The sequence below is a fragment of the Monodon monoceros genome, unplaced genomic scaffold, assembly GCF_005190385.1.
Source record: "Monodon monoceros isolate NGI ecotype Baffin Bay Population unplaced genomic scaffold, NGI_Narwhal_1 Super_Scaffold_1, whole genome shotgun sequence".
Lineage (NCBI taxonomy): Eukaryota > Metazoa > Chordata > Mammalia > Artiodactyla > Monodontidae > Monodon > Monodon monoceros.
In genome coordinates, this window is record NW_021703765.1 from 29,264,580 (window position 1) to 29,287,527 (window position 22,948).

Below are 22,948 nucleotides of genomic sequence, written 5' to 3' on the forward strand. Positions count from 1 at the left end.
CTTTCAATGTGTATGTGTCCCTATGTCTGAAGTGGGTCTCTTGTAGACAGCATATATACGGGTCTTGTTTTTGTATCCATTCAGCCAATCTGTGTCTTTTGGTGGGAGCATTTAATCCATTTACATTTAAGGTAATTATCGATATGTATGTTCCTTTTCCCATTTTCTTAATTGTTTTGGGTTTGTTATTGTAGGTCTTTCCCTTCTCTTGTGTTTCCTGCCAAGGGAAGTTCCTTTAGCATTTGTTGTAAAGCTGGTTTGGTGGTGCTGAACTCTCTCAGCTTTTGCTTGTCTGTAAAGGTTTTAATTTCTCTATCAAATCTGAATGAGATCCTTGCTGGGTAGAGCAATCTTGGTTGTAGGTTTTTCTCCATCACTTTAAATATGTCCTGCCACTCCCTCTGGCTTGCAGAGTTCTGCTGAAAGATCAGCTGTTAACCTTATGGGGACTCCCTTGTGTGTTATTAGTTGTTTTTTCCTTGCTGCTTCTAATATTTTTTCTTTGTGTTTAATTTTTGATAGTTTGATTAATACGTGTCTTGGTGTGTTTCTCCATGGATTTATCCTGTATGGGACTCTCTGTGCTTCCTTGACTTGATTAACTATTTCCTTTCCCATATTATGGAAGTTTTCAACTATAATCTCTTCAGATATTATCTCAGTCCCTTTCTTTTTTCTTCTTCTTCTGGGACCCCTATAATTCGAATGTTGGCACATTTAATGTTGTCCCAGAGGCCTCTGAGACTGTCCTCAATTCTTTTCATTCTTTTTTCTTTACTCTGCTCTGCAGTAGTTAGTTCCACTATTTTATCTTCCAGGTCATTTATCCATTCTTCTGCCTCAGTTATTTTGCTATTGATCCCTTCTAGAGTATTTTTAATTTCATTTGTTGTGTTGTTCATCATTGTTTTGTTTCCTCTTTAGTTCTTCTACGTCCCTTTTAAATGTTTCCTGCATTTTCTCTGTTCTATTTCCAAGATTTTGTATCATCTTTACTATCATTATTCTGAATTCTTTTTCAGGTAGACTGCCTATTTCCTCTTCATTTGTTAGGTCTGGTGGGTTTTTATCTTGCTCCTTCATCTGCTGTGTGTTTTTCTGTGTTCTCATTTTGCTTATATTACTGTATTTGGGATCTCCTTTTTGCAGGCTGCAGGTTCGTAGCTCCCATTGTTTTTGGTGTCTGTCCCCAGTGGCTAACGTTGGTTCAGTGGGTTGTGTAGGCTTCCTGGAGGAGGGGACTAGTGCCTGTGTTCTGGTGGATGAAGCTCGATCTTGACTTTCTGATGGGCAGTTCTATGTCCGGTGGTGTGTTTTTGGGTGTCTGTGGACTTATTATGATTTTAGGCAGCCTTTCTGCTAATGGATTTAGTTGTGTTCCTGTCTCGCTAGTTGTTTGGCATAGGGTGTCCAGCACTGTAGCTTGCTGGTCGTTGAGTGAAGCTGGGTGTTGGTGTTGAGATGGAAATCTCTGGGAGATTTTCATCGTTTGATATTATGTGGAGCTGGGAGGTCTCTTGTGGACCCATGTCCTGAAGTTGACTCTCCCACCTCAGAGGCAGAGCACTGACTCCTGGCTGGAGCACCAGGAGCCTTTCATCCATGTAGCTCAGAATAAAAGGGAGAAAATGTAGAAAGAAAGAAAGAAAAAATGGAAGAAATCAAGAAAGAAAGAGGATAAAATAAAATAAAGTAAGATAAAATAAAGTTATTAAAATAAAAGAAATTATTAAGGTTAATTTTTTTAAAGTAAAAATAAAAAACAAAACAATGGATGGACAGAGCCCTAGGACAAATGGTGAAAACAAAGCTTTACAGAGAAAATCTCACACAGAAGCATACACATACACACTCACAAAAAGAGGAAAAGGGGAAAAAGTAATAACTCTTGATCTCAAAGTCCACCTCCTCAATTTGGGATGATTCGTTGTCTATTCAGGTATTCAACAGATGCAGGGTACATCAAGTTGTTTGTGGAGGTTTAATCCGTTGCTTCTGAGGCTGCTGGAAGAAATTTCCCTTTCTCTTCTTTGTTCGCACAGCTCCCAGGCTTCAGCTTTGGATTTGGCCCTGCCTCTGCCTGTAGGTCGCCTGTTCTTCGTTCAGACAGGACCGTGTTAAAGGAGCAGCTGATTCAGGGACTCTGGCTCACTCAGGCTGTGAGGAGGGAGGGGTACGGATGTGGGGCGAGCCTGTGGTGGCAGAGGCCGGCATGACCTTGCACCAACCTGAGGCATGCCTTGCGTTCTCCTGGGGAAGTTGTCCCTGGATCACTGGACCCTGGCAGTGGCAGGCTGCACAGGTTCCCTGGAAGGGAGTTGTGGATAGTGACCTGTGCTCACACACAGGCTTCCTGGTGGCGGCAGCAGCAGCCTTAGCGTCTCATGCCCGTCTCAGGGGTCCGCGCTGATAGCCGCGGCTCGTGCCCTTCTCTGGAGCTCCTTTAAGCAGCGCTCTTTATCCCCTCTCCTCGCACACCAGGAAATAAAGAGGGAAGAAAAAGTCTCTTGACTCTTTGACAGGTCCAGACATTTTCCCGGACTCCCTCCCTGCTCACCGTGGTGCACTTACCCCTTCAGGCTGTGTTCACGCCGCCAACCCCAGTCCTCTCCCGAGCCTCAGCACCCAGCCCCCGCCCATCCTGGCCGGTGAGCAGACAAGCGTCTCGGGCTGGTGAGTGCTGGTCAGCACTGATCCTCTGTGCGGGAATCTCTCTGCTTTGCCCTCCGTACCCCTGTTGCTGTGGTCTCCTCCGTGGCTCTGAAGTTTCCCCCTTCTGCCACCCGCAGTCTCTGCATGCAAAGGGGCGTCTAGTGTGTGGAAACCTTTCCTCCTTCACAGATCCCTCTCACTGGGGCAGGTCCCGTCCCTATTCTTTTGTCTCTGTTTTTTCTTTTTTCTTTTGCCCTAGCCAGGTATGTGGGGAGCTTCTTGCCTTTTGGGAGGTCTGAGGTCTTCTGCCAGCGTTCAGTTGGTATTCTATAGGAGCAGTTCCACGTGTAGATGTATTTCTGGTGTATCTGTGGGGAGGAAGGTTATCTCCACGTCTTACTCCTCCACCATATTCCTCAACTGCCTGTGTGGTCTCTTTATCTTTTATCTGGGCAGGGTTCAGCTCCTCCTTGCTTCTGGTGTTATCTTTATCTTAAACTATCTGTCCACAGGAGACAAACTCCAGCTGCTCAGCCTGGGGCCCATATATCTCTTGACTCAATTCTGGGTAGTGAGAAATCAGAATTAAATTGCAGGTCACCAAATTGGAATAGGAGAATTGTCAGAGCATTATTGGTGTTGATTTTTTAAAATAAATAACAAATGTACCAAATATTCCCCTCACTCAGTGGCTTCCAGGTGTTTCACCTCATGCTATTGGATCCCTCTTTTACTTCCACTTGTGGTCTCTGATTCTGAAAAGCATGACCAGTGCATCTTTTAGAAATAAATGATTCTTGTATAGCCTTGTTATAATTATAGATTTATAATTAATTATAGTTTCAGAATGTCCCTTTTGCTAAAAATGACTAACAGTAAATTGGTAGAAATACCTGAAAATCTTTTCTTTCTTGAGTGTGGAATAGATAGAGAGGTGTAGAAGGAAATAAAACTAGAAAGATTGGGTAGATTTAAAAAGCACAAAGGAAGTCCAATGAGCAGTAGAGTGTTTTGGACTTTATTCAATAGAAAACAAAGAGTTTCCATGTGTTCTTAAAGGGGGCAGACATTATCTGACTTGTGATTTAAGAAGATAAATTGGGTCACCGTGTAAAGGAAAGATTTTAGAGAAGAGATAACAGAGAAGTCAGGAATCCATTGCCAAAATTATCCATGTGAGAGACAATGAGGACCTGAACAGCAGCTGTGGAATCATCACTGAATACACAGGACACCATGATGTGGGGAAGGGAAGGGAACAGGATCTAAAATGATGCTTTTTCTATGGAGAGTTTAAGGATTCATGTTCATGTTCATGAATACTAAAGATAGCATAAATTTGGAGAGAGCCCAAAGGGTGATGGTGACTTTCTGGAGATTTAGAGCACTTGGACATAGCAGAAACACTGCATTAAGGTCAGTTTTAATGTGGATAGATGTGAAATACAGCAAAGAAGCAACAGTTGCATTTTCTTTTCCAAATATTCATATATAATCTCCTGTCACTCTGCAATTAAAACTATCTAGTAATGACATTCTATATTATGGGAGAATATTTGAATTCCCAATGTCTTTATATGAGTACTATTTTATTTTAATGAGTGTTATTAACCTTCATTGGGTATGACTTGGGGGATGTCATATGGAGTCTTTAATGGGACTCTTCTACCTCTAGAATGTATATTTATATACATTCACCAATTATTCCTAGTTGAAACAACACATTACATTATACAGCCTGTAGACTGGTCACTTTATCATCTTAGAGTTAATTGGTGTCATTTTGGAAATACATATGCATAAATGTAGGCACCAGGTGTGTTGACTCTTTTTCCTTCTTCAGAAATGCATGTCTTTCTAATGGACAATTTCAGGACTAAAATTTAAAAGGGACTATTGGTATCACCTATTTTATTATTTGATCTTTAGGTAAGCTCTCTTAGATTATTTTCATTTTAAGCTGGCAATATAATTTATTGTTTTTTTATTTTTATAACATTTTTCAGTGTTGTTAACTGACATTTTTGACTGCTCTACATTGCAGGAAGCAGTAGGGCGTGTTTAAGTTTCAGGCTCCAGTGACACCCACTTGGTTCAAAATCCTGCCTCCACCACCTAAGATGTGTGATCACAGGCAACTTGCTTAAATCTCTGAACCGCACTTCCTTGTTATAAAATAGGGATACCCTAGAGATGATCCACAGCCAGGTTAGGGCCCACAGGCCAGTATCTGTTCCAAGGAATCTGTACCTCTTCTTGCTGTTTGTCTGAAGTGTTGAAACTATGACTCTTGGATACGGCTGCTGCCCCACCTCACAGGGCAGCTGCGGGAAGTAGTGTTAAATCACTCTTCATTCTGTGCTCTCACCCCATCAGCAGGTATTCTCCCCCTTCATGCAGGAGGGTCTGGAATTAGGTAGTTACAAAGCCCTGTCTCACCACCTCCTAACTACATCCAATGTTTCCCAACTAGCCTAGAAGATCGTCATCACAGGAGAGGCAAGGCAATTTAAAAAAAAATCAAAACTGAGGAGAGACCTCTTTCTGCTCTTCTGAAGACTTCTTTCCTGCACAGGGAGGTCCTGCAGGTATAGACAACACCCTGCTTCAAAATATCTACTCCCCTTTGAAGAAACCATGACCCATGAAGGAGGCAGGGCAGGAAAGGGTTCGATGTTTAGTTTCCTTTAATGACCCCCATTCTCCCTGAAAGGCAGGTGCAGGCAGCTAGGCAATGGCAAGAGATGTTCGCTTGAAGATCTTGCCCTGATTAAAGGCTTTGCCCGCATGCTGGAAGACCCCATCCCAAGAAAAGTATTCTTGAACCAGCGGCTGGGTATCCTCGCTGCTGCGATCCAGTTTCTGCCATGTGTATGACTCATAATCCACCTGCCAATCTGGACTCAGGGGAAAGGCAAGCTCCTGGCCTCGGAAGACCCAGACTCCAGAAATGGAGCTGCTATTGTTGGTTCCAAATAGAATGACACTGGCAAAGGCATTCTTCCTCAGTTTGTCCAATCGCTGGAACATTCCATTAATGAGGTTGCAGCTTATGAATGTCTGGGTGAGCTCTTCAGGGAAGCAGTAGTCGCAGTACCACAGGGATCAGCCATTTTTATCAAAGTGCTCCCAAAAGTATGGCAGCACCACGGAGACTGTGTCCTTGTCGGAGTACTTGTGCTTAAATTCATCCAACACAAAGCTACTCTTGGGCAGGTGAGCAAAGGGATCCTTTGCCTTCTGCTCAGCAGCCAATGCCTGCTCACATTCATCCAGCTCCTCCTCAGTAGCAGAGGCAGCTGTCTTCTCCTCTTTCCGCTCGGCTTGGGGCTTCTGCTTCTCTTCTCGAGAAACTTTCTCTTTCCATGGGGTGTCCTTTTTAGGCTGGCTCTCTGCAAACTTTTTAACATCAAACTGGGCTATTTTTTCAGTTTCACCTCAGCCAAGACAGCCCAGAACTGGGGCTGGTTAATGCAGGTGAGGAGCCAGCGGTTTGTATTAGGAAAGCACTGGCAGAAAGAAGGCTTCAGAACCTGTTTATAAAGCCACAACAGGGTGCAGACAACTGTGATGTCAGCCATTGTTACACGTTCGCCCACCAGAAAAGTCCTTGTCTTCAAGTGGGCATCCAGCAGCCCCATAATTTACCTCACCACCTCCTTTGCATTCTCTGTGACCTGCTTGTTGTGGTGCATGTTGCCCAAGGTGGGGAACACCCAGGTACTGGCTGGGGGAACTATGTCGCTATCAGCAAAGCTCACCCACTGCACCACCTGGGCTGCTGCTTCAAGAGTACTTCTCTGCAACTCCTTGTTGCTCACATAGGAGGAAATGCCATTGCTCTCAAACACACAGAATCCATCATCACCCTCAAAGGCTGGAACCTTGCCAGCAGGAAATTTACCGAGAAATTCGGGGGTGCAGTTGGTTTGGCCAAAATAGAAGTGGGGTGGTGCGGAGAGCACACGGACCTGAGCCCCGCTGTACTGAGTGGCAATGAGGGCCTTGAAGGTCCTCCAGTTTTCAGGATATGTGCACAAGGTTCCAGCCGCCATGGTGATTCTGCAGAGAAAGGGGTTAATTTATTGTTGTATTACTATGTGATCATTTTAAGCTGGGTACCTTATAAAAGTGATGCCTAAGGCTCTTAGAGGGAAGGCTAGCATGAAGATTTTATCAATAATGTGAAGATTCATTAAGTCAATTGAACTAAATTATCCCATTGCTTAAACAACCCTATGATTTTTGAAGCACACGCTCAATCTTTATTCAGCTTACTTAATACATTAAGGGTCTTTTAAAATATTTCATATACTAACTGGAATAAAGAAAAAAATTCTCTTAAAATTTTTTTATTTTATCTCAAGAATTAATATAAGTACATTATTATTATGATAGATAATTCTACTTAGAATTATTATCTTCTCTTATGTACAGTACTAACATTTCCATAAACTAGCAACAGGGAGAGCTAATATCGCTGGGATTTTTCAACCCTCATTACACGACTGGAACACATTTCTTTGTAAAAAAACAACAACATTCTCAGATGACTATTACCCACTGTGATAAACTATTTCTTACTCTGCCATTATTGTCATAAGAATTAATGAAAAGCCTCTTGTTACTTTACAAGTACAAATCTTTTTTTAACATTTTTTTTATGGAAGTAGAGTCAAGTTACAATGTTTCAGGTATACAGCAAAGTAATTCAGTTATATATATATATATATATATATATATATATATATATATATATATATGATATTGAATATAGTTCCCTGTGCTATACAGTAGGTCCTTGTTGTTTATCTATTTTATATATAGTAATGTGTATCTGCTAATCCCAAATTTCAATTTTATCCCTCATCCCCTTTCCCCTTTGGTAACCATAAGTTTGTTTTCTATGTCTAGGACATTTTAAAATATTCATTCAGAAAATAGTTATTATTATTATGTAACTGACTATGGATTAGGGACTAGGAATACAACAATAAAGACAAATGCTTGTGCCTCATGGCTTTCATTCTAGTGAAGGATAAAGTTATGTCTAAGTGGGTTTTTCCTTTCTTGGCCACACACTTAGATACTGACATTTGAATATCTAAATTTTAGCATCTCATGTTGTTTTGTTTGCTCTATTATGCATCTCTGATTGTTTTGTGTATTTTGTCTTTAGGGAGTTGGTAACAACTTAGTGGTAAAAAGTGCAAGGTTAGGGCCTTATTGCCTAGGTCTGAGTCCTGCTCAGCTACTTTCTAGTTGTGTTATATTGAACAAGTTTTCTTTATCATTATAAGCTTCCCAGGAATAGCAGTAGGGACAACTATGCCATAGATTTAAAAGAGACACTTGTAAAGCACTTAGCAGAGTGCCAGGCAAATTCATTAACCATTATTTCTTAAGATTAACTATTAATTTTGAGGCCAAATATTTTCACTAATACATATTTTTCATATCCTATAACAATTAGAATGGTGCTGTGTTCACAGAGAGGCAATAATAAATTCCCTGGAAAAAAGTAATAAGAGCAGCTTTGATAAAGAAAAGCAGGGGAGAATACACAGGCTCTAAGCAATTCCATCAGGGGAAGTGATAAATGAAGGGGAGAGGGAAGCTGAAAACAAAGGTCTCAAGGTAAAGCCATACTCCATAGTTAGCTACTTTTTCCATTTATTAATGACCAGTCTTAAGGGGGAGGATTCAAAAGAATTTTTTTTTTTTTAAAAAATATTCTCCTCAGAATTGAAACTCTGTATCTATGGTTCTCCCTTTCCCTGGAGGAAGTTAGATAAGAGGATACAGAGAAAGGGTCATCTTTGAAAAGTCTTCTCTTCCTTGAAATGAGTTTCAGACCCAATAGCACAATGTGTTGGAGAGGCAAGGGAATTGTGGCCCATCAACTGCAAAGATGTCTTCCTTCTCTGCTTTACTAAGAAGCCAGAGGCCTGGGAATGACTGCTTTGGTCTCCTGACATCTCCAGAAGGTTTGATGTGTTACTGTGGGGGCCAATAAACCATTTTCTCTGTGATGACAGAGTTCTGAGTCCAGCTGTGTCAGACACAAAGAGGAGTGATTCTTTCCTTCAAATGTTCAGGCTCTCACCTAGTGTGAGACACCTCGATGGGGCTGTAACTTTGGGGAGATGTGACAATAATAGCATAGCCCTGTTTGCTGGGTCTGAGTGATGCATATTTCTTGCAGTCAGCAAAATCCTCAGCCAAGAACAGAGAAACCTTTTGTACCGAGTTTCTCTTTTCTTCACACTCTTCTCTTTAGAGAATTCCGAGTTGAATTGGGCTGATGGAGATTTTGCTATTTATCACATCAGACAGCCTTCTCTCCAGACACAATTTTTCTGGGAGTTTCACTGATTTTAGATGAAAGTCTACATGTGCCACATCCAAATTTGGGCTAAAGAATTTAGAAATGTAATCAGGAGTCATCACTATTTGGAAAATGTCTTTGTCCTTGCTTGTTAGTTTAGCTTTTGCTGTGGGTTTTCTCAGTCTGGAGCTGGTCCAAGCAAATATGCTTTTACCAGCACCCTTCATGGCAAGCTATGCTGTTGACAGTATGATTTCAACCTGAGAGTAGATAGAGTCCCAGACTGTGAGCTGATTGAAATCTCTCTCCTCAAGTACTGGAGGAGGAACAATCTTTTATTAAACCAGACAGCACCTATTATGTCATGTCCTGGTAATGTGTCATTTGCATGGCAATAGGAGATAAATAGCCTGCTACACCTCAGCTCAAACTCACCCAGTGGTTCATGAAGCACCATTACATTAAGGCAACTCAAAGTGGCTCATATAAAAAATTATTCTTAAATCTCACCTATCTGAATGCAGATTTAGAAAAGCAAATGGAGTAATATAAAATAATTCAGTAAATTTATCATGAAAAATGCATTTATACCAATGTGTAAAGTTTGCTGCTAAAATATGAACAAGATGGTAAAATAAAAAACAGAAGGTTTGTCAATGTATCAAGCAGGTACAAAAGGATTTAGATATGGATAGGGGGCTCTGTGTGTAAGTTATAGTGTCTTTTTATTGATGGCATTTAAGTTTGTTCATGTTTAGAGCAAAGCCTTTTTCATTTCCAGAAGCAGCTTGAAAATGACAAATGGTATTTGTAAAAGGGTAAGGAACAGATATTTTTATAGGGCGAGGGAACAAACTGATGTATAGTTTATATATAGTGTATAGTTTATATAATGCTTGATAAGACATGAATCTGTCACTTTATATTAAGTACATCCTAGTGATCTAGTAACATGTTAATTCGCCTGGAAAATTTGAAAAACAGAACCCCCGACCTGCAGGTACATATACTGTAAACACATTTTCTTGAAAAAATGCCATAGAGGAAGAGCAGTAATAAATTAAAACACTTAGCTATTTATCATTCAAATTATATTTGTGATTCTTAGAAGTATGGAGTGTAGTAATTTAGGAAACTGTGGATAATCTAAAATGAGGGATAATTTTTAGGAGAAATAGTGGAAGAGGGCATGCAGGGTAGCATGAGGGCTAGGGTAGCACCGTGGCTCATGTACAGCTGTCAGTTTGGGCCACTGATGAGAGAGATAGGAAGTAAGGGGGTGGGAACAGGGACCTAGAGAGAGCTTGAAAGATTAAAAGAGAAGCATAGAATACATGTGCCAGGCAATCAGGAGACATCATTGCACTGAGAATATAACTGCAGGCACTGATTAGGTAAAAGGCTCCACACTGTCTTTCCATGAATTGGTGAATTTTGCACTCAGGTTTACAAGACAAAAGCTTTCTCTTTAGAGCATTTGCTACTTTGCACTTCCCAGGATGCTTGAAATCTTGCCTAATCATCACTAATCATTCACTCATCACTTGCTGTATTCAGTTGTCTGAGATCCTGATGCCCTATCAACCTGATTTCCAAAAGACTACAGATCTATTGGAGCATTTGAAGTTGGGCTTCAATGGGACTTCTGATCATGTCTTCATTCCTCCCTCCTCAACAAACAAAATTAGGCTTGGAAGAACTCCCTTTGCTTTTCGTTCATTTGCATGTTAATAAAACAAAACCAAACCAATGGAGTAGGGATCTATCATTTTGATCTGCTTATATCCCAGGGAGCTTTGTTAAACTACTTTTATCACTCACTACTGGAAGCAACCAATTGAGTGAGGAACAATCTCTGAAGTCTGCTACTGATCTTGCTAACATGGAGGTAGGTGTAGTTAGTGGAAAGATATATGGCTATAGATGCAGAAGATCCCACTGTACTCATACCCTGGATCTGCCTGAGGGCAACTCTTTTGGGGATCTGACTCCCGTTATCAGGGTGAAATAAAACAACCTCTATAAAATATGTTGTAGTAACAAAAAACTGAACATTCACTTATTAATAAATAAAAACATATTTTCAGGCAAATACACAATGAAATGTCTCCCTATGATTCATATTTAGCTTTGGGGATACCACGGTAAAAGGGATTGATATGGTTCTCCCTCTCGTGGAGTTCCCAACCTAGTAAATTAGGGGTTTGGAGGATGAGAAAAATGTCATTGAACAAGGAAGAAAGAGGAGGAACATGAGAGGTGCTAGGCTAAAAATCATATGATTATGTACCTTAACGAAACTGTAGACATAATTTCCTATACATGAAATAAAATGCAGCAAGGCCTAAATTTTCTTGTTCATGATCTATTTCCTTTTCCCTATTACCAACCCTGGACATAACATACAAGATCTACTGAAATTCTGGCACTATCTGTTCCTTGTAATGTCCCAGGCTAGATAAATATACCACCCTTAGAAACTCCAACTTGTTCTTCTGGCAACAAAGGAATCTTCTTAGGTTGTTGGATCAGAAAAAAAAATTAGTTGCAGAGACTAGCAGAGAACAAAGAAACAGAGAAGGAATTAAGACAAAAAACAAAAAAGAAAGAAAGAAAGAAAGAAAAGAAAAAATGAAAAAAATAAAACGGAAAAAAAGAAGAAAGAAATAATGGGCTGGAGAAAAAAAGTATTAAAATCTTGTCATTCTTGCTTACTCCCCAGTCTTTATTTATTTATTTATTTTTCACTGTATACATTCACCAATGCATGGAAAGGCAGTGTGGAGGTTTTGACCTAATCAGTGCCTGCAGTTATATTCTCAGTGCAATGATGTCTCATTATAAAAGGTTATAAATTATAAAAGGTTATAACTCAGGAGCACAGAGCTTCCATGCCCTCTGAGTTCTCCACTTCCCAAATCTCCACAAGTTCACCAACCCGGAAGCTCTCTGAACCTTATCATTCTGGGGTTCTATGGAGGCTTCAGTACAATGGGCATGACTGACTAAATCACTGGCCATTAGTGATTGTGTCAACCTCCAGCCCCTCTCCCCTCTCCAGGAATCAGGGGGTGGGACTGAAGGGAAGTAGAAAGGTCTTAGAGGAACCAGATTCAAGCCACTGGGCAAAGAACACCTCTGCCTGGATATTTTAGTAAAATACTCTGGTGACTGTCTAGAAGATGAGCCAGAGATATTTGGGGGGTATCAAGGCAATGCCAGCCTCACAGAATAAGTTAGGAAGTGTTCTTTCTCCTGAATTTTTTTTGCATGACTTTGAGAAGGCTTGGTGTTAGTTCTTCTTTAAATGTCATATGATTCACCTGTGAATCAATTTGCCAGCTATCAATTTGTTCCAGAGCTCTTTTTTAAAGAGGTTTTTGATTACTGATCCAATCACCTTACTAGTTATGAGTCTATTCAGATTTTCTATTTCTTTGTGATTCAGCCTTGGGAGGTTTTATACTTTTAGGGATTTGTCCATTTTATCTAGGTTATCCAATTTGTTACAGTACAATTTTTCATAATCCTTTTTATCTCTCTACAGTCAGTAATAATGCCCCCATGTTCATTTCTGATTTTAATAATTTGTCTTCCCTTTTCTTTAGTCATTCCAGCTAATGATTTGTCAACACTGTTAATTTTTCCAAAGAACCAGTTTTGGGTTTTGTTGATTTTCTCTATTGGTTTTCTACTCTCTATTTTGTCTCTGGTCTAATCTTTATTATTTGCTCCCTTCTGCTAGTATTAGGTTTAGTTCATTCTTCTTTTACTAGTTCCCTAAGTTTCATGAGGTTAGGTTGTTGATTTGAGGGTTTTAAAAATGTGTTTATAGCTATAAATTTCTCCTTAGCACTGCTTTGCCCTTTCCCATGTTTGGTGTGTTGTGCTTCATTTTCCTTCATCTCTAAGTATTTCCTAATTTCCCTCTTGCTTTCTTCTTTGACACGGTGGTTCTATAAAGTGGTTTAATTTTCACAAATTTGTGAATTTTCCACTTTTCCTCCTGTTGCTGGTTTCTTTTTTTTTTTTAATAAAAAATTCTTTTTTTTAAAGATTTTTTTGATGTGGACTTTTTTTAAAGTCTTTATTGAATTTGTTATAATATTGCTTCTGTTTTGTTTTGGTTTTATGGCCCTGGGGCACTCTGGATCTTAGCTCCCTGACCAGGGATTGAACCCACACCCCCTGCATTGGAAGGTGAAGTTCTTTTTTTTTCTTTTTGAATTAATTTTTTAAAATTTATTTTATTTTTATTTATTTACTTTTTGGCTGTGTTGTGTCTTCATTGCTGCAAGAGGGTTTTCCTTAGTTGTGGCGAGTGGAGGCTACTCTTCATTGTGGTGTATGGGCTTCTCATTGCAGTGGCTTCTCTTGTTGCAGAGCATGGGCTCTAGGCATGCAAGCTTCAGTAGTTGTGGTGCACAGGCTTAGCTGCTCCACAGCATGTGGGATCTTCCCAGACCAGGGCTTGAACCCATGCCCCCTGCATTGGCAGATTCTTAACCATTGTACCACCAGGGAAGTCCAGAAAGTGAAGTCTTAACCACTGGACTGCCAGGGAAGTCTCACTCTTTCTGATATCTATTATCCCATTGTAGTTGGAGAAGATACTTTGTACGATATCTATCTTTTAAAATCTACTGAGACAAATCGTGACCTAACACATGGTCTATCCTGGAGAAGGTCCCACATGCACTTGAGAAGAACATGTGTTCTGTTGTTGGGAAGGGTTCTGTGTGTGTCTGTTAGATCTAATTGGTTTATTGTGTTGTTCAGTATTGTGTCCTCTACCTCCTCACCTCTATTGTCTGGTTGTTTATCCATCATTGAGAGTTGAACATTGAAGTCTCCAACTATTATGTAGAACGATTTTTCCCTTCAGTTCTGTCCACATTTGCTTGTCTTTAAGTATGTAAATGTTTATGATTTTACCTTCTTGCTCTATTGAACCCCTTATTAACATATAATGTCCTTCTTTGTCTCTTGTAAACTCTTCTGAGTTAAAGTCTATTTTGTCTGATATTAGTACAGCCACCCCTGCTTTCTTTTGGTTACTATTTGCATGGACTATCTTTTTCTATCTATGTTCAACTTTTTTTTGTCTTTGGATCTGAAGTGAGTCTCTTATAGGTAGCAAATATTTGCATCATATGTTTTTATCTTTTTTATCTGGGAATGTCTTAATTTCTCCCTCATTTTTGAAGGACAGTTTTGCTAGATATAAGATTCTTTGTTGACAGCTTCTTTCCTTCAACACTTTGAATACATCAACCCAAGCCATCTGATCTCCAAGTTTCCTGATGAGAAATCTGCTAATGATCTTCCTGGCAAATCTTCCTCTCAGCTTCCTGGATAATAATATACGTTATCATGCCTTATGCAAAAGAAAATTTTTCTACAGTGTCCTGACATCAGTTAAGTTGTAACATCTTTTTGAGACCAGAGTTTAAGGAAAAGGAATTGAATATTTCAAGTGTAGATATTATGAGGTCTTTAAAATTCCTACAGATTTTCAAACTAGAAATGAAAATGTCACTGAAGCATCTTACAGATTTAAATGTCTAACAAAGTAAATACCAATCTGTAATAACATACATAAAGAAAAATCTCTTTGGGATCATTTTTTTCTAAGCATAAAGGGGTCTTGAGACCAAAACATGAAAGAAAGAAAAAAAAAAAAAGAAAGCAAAACACTGTGGTTTATCCCCAGCCATGATTGGTCCATTTCTTTCTCTGACCTCATAAGGTGCCATTAAGTCCCTGGTTAGGCCTAAGTTTTTTGTCCTTAGAGTCCAGGAAGATTCTTTTTGTGACCTGATATCCTTGGACTCACAGTGAGCTTGTGTTTTCTCCGTGTTTTTGCCATCTTGTTTTCTTTATTTTTTTCTTTTTCTCTACTCTTTTTTATTTTTCTCATTTTCTTTTGCTTTTCATTTTACTTAGTTTTCTTTGTTCTGTTTTCTCATTTTTCTTTATTTTTGTCTTTTTATCATTTTTTCTTTTTTAAAAAAATTTTTTCTTCTCAATTTTGTTGTTTTCCCCACTTTTTTCTTTCTGCTTTCTTTTATTTCTTTGGTTTTTTTTCTCATTTTATCTTATTTTTTCCCCTAATATTGCTAGTATTAGTTAGTATTGTTGGTATAGTTAGCATAGTTGTTATAGTTAATATTGTTTATTAGCATAGTTGGTATAGTTAGAATTATTAATATTAGCACTGTTAGTATAGTTAGTGCACTTAGCATAGTTAGCATTGCTAGTTAGTGCTGTCAGTTGGTGTAGTTAGCAGGCCACCATGATGAAGGGCCCCAAGGCCATCTCTGCTGATGAGGAGGTTCATATTGACAACTATGAGATCCTCCACACCATTGGTGAAGGTAACTTTTCCAAGGTGAAGCTGGCCTGACACATTCTGACTGGGACAGAGGTAGCCATCAAGGTCATTAAGAAAAGTCAGCAGAGCTCCTCCAGCTTCCTGAGACTTTTCTGGGAAGTCCACATTATGAAGGCTCTGAATCACCCCTATGCTGTACAGCTGTTGGAGGTGACTGACACTGTTCCTGGACATGGAGTAGCTAAGTAGGGGGAACATGTCTAGCTAGGTACAGGACCATGGCCACATGACAGAGGCAGAGGCCTGAGGCACATTCTGGCAGTTGATCTCTGCTCTGCAGCACTGCCAACAGTGGGCATCATGCACCAGGACCTGAAGCCATGGAACCTCCCTTTTGATGCCAAGATGAACATGAAAATTACAGACTTTGGCCTCAGCAATGAGTTTAATTAGTGTGACAAGCTTGATATCTTCTGTGGCAGCCCCATTCATGCTGCCCCAGAACTCTTCTTGGGCCAAAACTACGCCAACCCCGTGGTGGATGAGAGAAGCCTGGGGGTGGTTCTCTACTTTATGGTGACTGGATCTCTACCCTTTGGAGGAGAGAACTTTTGGGAGCTGGGCAGCAAACCTTGAAAGGGCAACATTATATCTCCTTTTATCTCTCCTTAGAGATAGAAAATCTCTTGAAAACAATGATGACCCTCAACCCCAGGAACAGAGGCACTTTAAGTGACCTAATGAGGCATGCATGGGTGAACATGGGAGAGGAGGAGCCACTCAGGCTGTACAGTGAGCTGTCTTGTGAAAAGAGCCCCTGAGATTGGGGTGGAACCAGGTTCACCACTCAAGAACAGGCAGGAGGCATGACAGCATGAGCTCTAAGGAACCCAAGGTTGGGTCTGCACCATCACTATGAGGCCCTCCCCTTCCACTAACCTCAGCAGCCACAGGGTTGAACCTCCCCAAGTCTTGAGGTGTCTGTGAAAAGTGAGCCTCTTAACCCCACATGGCTGTAACAGGGAGAAAATGAGTGGCTTCAGGAGAACCAGGAGTCAGGACAGAAGGCCAGAGGGCCTGCCAATTCCCCACCCAGCCTGGAGGTGACGACTGCCACCCCCATCCCAGTCCCCCCAGTGTGGGCCTGGGGCATCCTCCTCCATCGGGAGCACCAGTAGCAAGACTGGAGCTCAAGAAGGAACCAACTGCTCTCAGGGTGTATCCAACTCTGCTGGGGAGGCTGATAGAGTGTCCCCAGCTTCTCCCTCTGGCCACAGCCAGAAACAGCAGGGGGTGGCTGGGAGATTCTGGAACTTTATTTTAAAACACCTATGTTGCAGACTGCCCAGCAAGTAGTGTCAAAATAAAGTGAGCCCAATGTAATACCGAATGGATGGCCAAAACAGGAAGGTCAGGCCGTGCTCCCTGGGACTTTGTCCATTGGATGATGGGAGTGTTCTATGCACATCCATGGCCTTCAGAAGCATCATATCCAAAACATGGCCAGCTCAGAGGATGGTTTGGAGTCACCTGGAGGACCAGAGTAGAGGTCACCCTGACTGCAGGTCTGTCCCCTCAGTCCCCACCTAGGTGAAAATTAAGAGACTGAACTGCATCTCCTGGGACACTTTCCCTCATTCTGTCTTCCATGTTGTTGGAGGAGGGGGATAGCTCTTTTCAGCTACTTTATTCTTCCAATTCTTGTCAATAAACTTGATGCTCCAGAAAGATGTATCACAAACACTTTGTTTTGAATCTTCCCTTCACAGAATTGGGGCTATGCATTTTCCGGTTTGAGAAGCATGTAGTCATGCAGCACTCGGAGATAATGAGAACAACTAAATGGAAAAATGACCTAAGAGAGTTATCACAATGACTCCCAACGGCAACAATTGCTGCATTGCAGGGCAGAAATGCAGAAAGTGTGTATTGCCTTCTGGTACTAACATTATGAAACATTTTCATAAGGTCCAAGAGGAACTTTTGGTCCCTGCAACCTGTGTTAATTATGAGAAATGCCATAAAATTATTCTATAGTTTACCCTGAGCTTAACTAGTATTAAAGAAGTAAGGATTTCAGATGTCTTTAGAAAGGAATTGCCACAGATACATCATTTCATTAATTGAAAGGCTCTTTATAAACTTGATCCTGGATACCTCTTTGCCCTGGGTTGTTTGCTTTATTAAAAAAATTATTACCTAACTGCACTGTATACTTGAAATTTGCTGAGAGAATAGATCTTAAGTGTTTCACTACACACACAAAATGATAACTTTTTGTGGTGGATATGTTAATTGTTTTTACTAAATCATTTCACAATGTATATTTATATCAAAACATCATGTTGCACACCTTTGATATATATAACTTTTATTAATAAATAAAATTCTCACTGAAAGATAAAATAAATTATGACTGAGAGGTCTGTAATAAGATAACAAGGTCCCATGAACCAACCTGTGTGTGGTGTGGTCAGTTTCCTGTGCAGCTGAGTTTCCTATCATGTAGGATTTGGGCTCTGCTCTCCCCTTTCCCCATGGGGAGGGGCCCCAACATGTGGATTTGACCACAGAAATTGAAGAGCAGGCATCGGTGCAGTAAGAAGTTGAAGTGTTAGTTTCTGGCCTTACATTTAGGTCTTTAATCCATTTTGAGCTTATTTTTGTGTATGGTGTTAGGGACTGATCTAATCTCATACTTTTACATGTACCTGTCCAGTTTTCCCAGCACCACTGATTGAAGAGGCTGTCCTTTCTCCACTGTACATTCCTGCCTCCTTTATCAAAGGTAAGGTGACCATATGTGCGTGGGTTTATCTCTGGGCTTTCTATTCTGTTCCATTGATCTATCGTTCTGTTTTTGTACCAGTACCATACTGTCTTGATTTCTGTGGCTTTGTAGTATAGTCTGAAGTCAGGGAGCCTGATTCCTCCAGCTCCATTTTTCGTTCTCAAGATTCCTTTGGCTATTTGGAGTCTTTTGTTTCTCCATACAAATTGTGAAATTTTTTGTTCTAGTTCTGTGAAAAATGTCAGTGGTAGTTTGATAGGGATTGCACTGAACTGTAGATTGCTTTGGGTAGTAGAGTCATTTTCACAGTGTTGATTGTTACAATCCAAAAACATGGTATATCTCTCCATCTATTTGTATCATCTTTAATTTCTTTCATCAGTGTCTTATAATTTTCTGCATACAGGTCTTTTGTCTCCTTAGGTAGGTTTATTCCTAGATATTTTATTCTTTAAGTTGCAATGGTAAATGGGAGTGTTTTCTTGATTTCACTTTCAGATTTTTCATCATTAGTGTATAGGAATGCAAGAGATTTCTGTGCATTAATTTTGTATCCTGAAACTTTACCCAATTCATTGATTAGCTCTATAAAACTCTTAGAGGAAAACATAGGCAGAACACTCTATGACATAAATCACAGCAAGATCCTTTTTGACCCACCTCCTAGAGTAATGGAAAGAAAAACAAAAATAAACAAATGGGACCTAATTAAACTTCAAAGCTTTTGTACAGCAAAGGAAACCATAAACAAGACCAAAATACAACCCTCAGAATGGGAGAAAATATTTGCAAATGAAGAAACTGACAAAGGATTAATTTCCAAAATTTATAAGCAGCTCATGCAGCTCAATAACAAAAAAACAACCCAATCCAAAAATGGGCAGAAGACCTAAATAGACATTTCTCCAAAGAAGATATACAGACTGCCAACAAACACATGAAAGAATGCTCAACATCATTAATCATTAGAGAAATGCAAATCAAAACTACAATGAGATATCATCTCACACCAGTCAGAATGGCCATCATCAAAAAATCTAGAAACAATAAATGCTGGAGAGGGTGTGGAGAAAAGGGAACACTCCTACACTGCTGGTGGGAATGTGAATTGGTACAGCCACTATGGAGAACAGTATGGAGGTTCCTTAAAAATCTACAAATACAACTACCATATGACCCAGCAATCTCACTATTGGGCATATACCCTGAGAAAACCATAATTCAAAAAGAGTCATGTACCAAAATATTCATTGCAGCTCTATTTACAGTAGCCTGGAGATGGAAACAACCTAAGTGCCCATCATCGGATGAATGGATAAAGAAGATATGGCACATATATACAATGGAATATTACTCAGCCATAAAAAGAAACGAAATTGAACTATTTGTAGTGAGGTGGATAGACCTAGAGTCTGTCATACAGAGTGAAGTAAGTCAGAAAGAGAAAGACAAATACTGTATGCTAACACATATATATGGAATTTAAGAAAAAAAAATGTCATGAAGAACCTAGTGTTAAGACAGGAATAACGACACAGACCTACTGGAGAACGGACTTGAGGATATGGGGAGGGGGAAGGGTGAGCTGTGACAAAGCGAGAGAGGGACATGGACTACACATACACTACCAAACGTAAGGTAGATAGCTAGTGGGAAGCAGCCGCATAGCCCAGGGATATTGGCTCGGTGCTTTGTGACCGCCTGGAGGGGTGGGATAGGGAGGGTGGGAGGGAGGGAGATGCAAGAAGGAAGAGATATGGGAACATATGTTTATCTATAACTGATTCACTTTGTTATAAGCAGAAACTAATAAAAAAATTTGCTCTTTAGGAAATCAGCAGAACCTCAGAGGACTGCTCATTATATATACTTATCCCACCTGAAGTAGAAGGAGAAAATGAATTGCAATAAATGAACTTTCATTCCACCCAGAGGCTGGAAGCTGAAAGCAATATAATCTAAGTCTGAGAACAGTCTGGTTCTCACTTTTTTATTTATTGAGAATTTAGGGAAGGGAGACTTTGTAAAGACAGTAAAAGATTTTTTTCTGGACAGCCTCCTATAGAAAAGCCAATGCTCTCTAAAAGAGCCTACTAGTAGAATGTTAATATGACATTGAGCTACTAATAAATATAGCCCAGAAAGAGTCAGTTTTATAGCCCCTACCAGAGTGCTATCCTAAACTCACCCTCTTCCCCTTTGGAAAGTCACTATTGACATAGATTAATAAGTAGATTCACCCAGAGGAAATAAAATGTTTCATAATAAAAAAAAAAGAAGTTGAAGTGTTGGGAGTGAGGTTGGGGAGTGGGGTGTTAGATAAGCACCCCTTGCTTCCAGACCACCTCCAGTGGTGCACTGTGCTCTGTGTCTCCAAACTTAAACATCCCCCAATTCAGGGCTGGAAAGCAGTCAGGCCTGATGACAGAACACTCTGCTTATGAGAACATCTCCTGTTCTGTAAGCCTTGGGCCTAGACTGGCTGGCTGTGCCATGGCTGCCTCTGGTTGCCCTCATTAGTCCAAGCACGGTCCCACAGGGAGGGCTGTGGGTTTTGTTCTAAAGAGCAGGGAGTCCATGAGCAGGAAGTGACATGGTCACCTTCCATTGGATAAGACATCTCTGGCTTCAGGTGCCCAGTGGGCTAGTCCTAGAGAAGGGGGATGGGACACCACGCATGACCTCACCACATGAGGAAGCACAGGAGGAGATGGAGGAGCAGGGAGCTGTGAACGAACAGGACACTTTATCGTGTTTCATCACTGCCTGGATCATTCTTGTCTGTGGCCTACAGCGTCCACACACCCAGCACACATTCACTGAGCTCCTACTGTGTGCTGGGCAGCTTTTAGACACCAGGCACAGAAGGGAGTGAAGCAGGTGGGTTTCCATTCTGAAGGAACAGACAGCACAAATAAGTCCACAGGCAGAAGGGTTCTGGCAGGGTTGTACTTGGAGCTCAACGATATCAGCAGGAATTGCCTCTCCCAAACTCAGCTCTGCATACTGGTGTCATCCTCACTCAGGTGGCTGTACCTTTATGAGAGCAAGATGACCACCCTGTCATAGGCTGAGGTCCTGTCTCTTCTGCTCCAAACAGAAATCTTACTTCCCTGTCTTTATAAGCTCATGTTAATATTTTTATTCTTTTTGTTTTTGTTATAGTCTCTATCAGTACCACAAAATACAGCTTTCAGTCATATTCAGTTATAATTTTGATTATGGTTAGTAAAAACAAAAACTGATTTGAATTAAATTAAGCTAATACTAAAAATAATAATAGTGATTTATTCTGATCTGCAAGGTTGGCACACAGAATGAAAAGGCAGAATATAGCTGGGTTCAGAATAAAAGCAGAAAATGTAAAGCTATCATAACTCCCTTTTTGACTCCTGATTCTGCCTCTCCCAGCATATCTGCTCTTTTTAGTTCTCCCTGCATGGCAGCTCTCTGTTGCAGATGTGGTTTCTAGGATGAAGATGCTGAAATGGTTGGGATGCAAGATGATTATCAGCAATCATTATAAAGGAAAGCAGGAGAAAACAGAATTGGGTGGAGAAAAAAATTCAAATTCAAAGCAGGAAAAAACAGAACTGGGTAGAGGCATGTCTGACCAGGCCTCTACCAAGTTGGCAGAAATCTGGAGTGAGTATTACCCATCAGGGCTATGCCCTGTCGGGCTGAAGTGAGGGCAGCATTTTACCCCCTCTTGGCAGACGTAGGATTTGGGCTGCCCTAGAAGATGTGAGAAGGACATGACTTCAGGAAAAGGCGGGTCTGGCTCCACGGAGCTGAGCAGGGACTGACAAGAAGCTGTGTGCTGACCACACTTCTCAAAACTAGCAGCAAGTCTTTCCTTAAAGGGATCTGAGTGTCACATCTTCATGTTCACCACACTCTGACTTTCTTGACCTCATGTAAGAGTGGTCATTTCACCATGGCTGAGCTTCTTTCACATGCTGTCTAGCCAATACATTTTAGAAGGCAAAAATTTCCCTTTACCACTTGTGTATTCCCCATAGGAGCCTGAGCAATTAGAAAGTAGACATTCAGATCACCACACCATCAATGCAAGAAGTACTACACTTTTTTTTTAACATCTTTATTGGAGTATAATTGCTTTACAATGGTATGTTAGTTTCTGCTTTATAACAAATCAGCTATACATATACATATATCCCCATATCTCCTCCCTCTTGCATCTCCCTCAGATCCTCCTTATCCCACCCCTCTAGGTGGTCACAAAGCACGGAGCTGATCTCCCTGTGCTGTGTGGCTGCTTCCCACTAGCTATCTATTTTACATTTGGTAATGTATATATGTCCATGCCACTCTCTCACTTAGTAAGCTCTAGTAAAATTCTTGATTAGTTTCTGAGGAAGACAGACATAGAAAAAATTACGAAGTTTTATAGTTGGGTGGGGCAGAAAGAAAGGATTCTAGTGAGGAGAAACAATAGAACAGAGTACTGAGGAACTTTGTGGAACTTATTTTCCTAGAGAACATTAAGGGGGGGAAATAATAATTTGCTTTAAAAAAATATGTACAAGAGTTAATGTTGGCAACTTCAGTTTCTGCCTTAGTTATATTAACAATTATATGTGTGACATTGTTCAAGGCACTTAGATTTTCTGGGATCCTGTTTTTTAATCTGGTAAACAAGAGGTTGGGATGAGATGTCTCATGAAATCTATAAGAACATAGATAGTTACATACTGGGTCATGCTGGATGTTTTAGCCATTTATCACTGAAAACTAGATGTCTTCCTCAAGGGTTACTTGTTTTTTTCTTAATTTAGGACTTCTCTAATTATAAAATGAAGGTTTATAGGGTAAATCAATA

The 22,948-nt window shown here is 40.4% G+C and overlaps 1 pseudogene; it reads right to left on the minus strand.

Moving 5' to 3' along the window:
* Positions 1-4,940: 4,940 nt before the first annotated feature.
* Positions 4,941-6,707, minus strand: LOC114899794 (annotated as a pseudogene).
* Between the last annotated feature and the right edge of the window lie 16,241 nt (positions 6,708-22,948).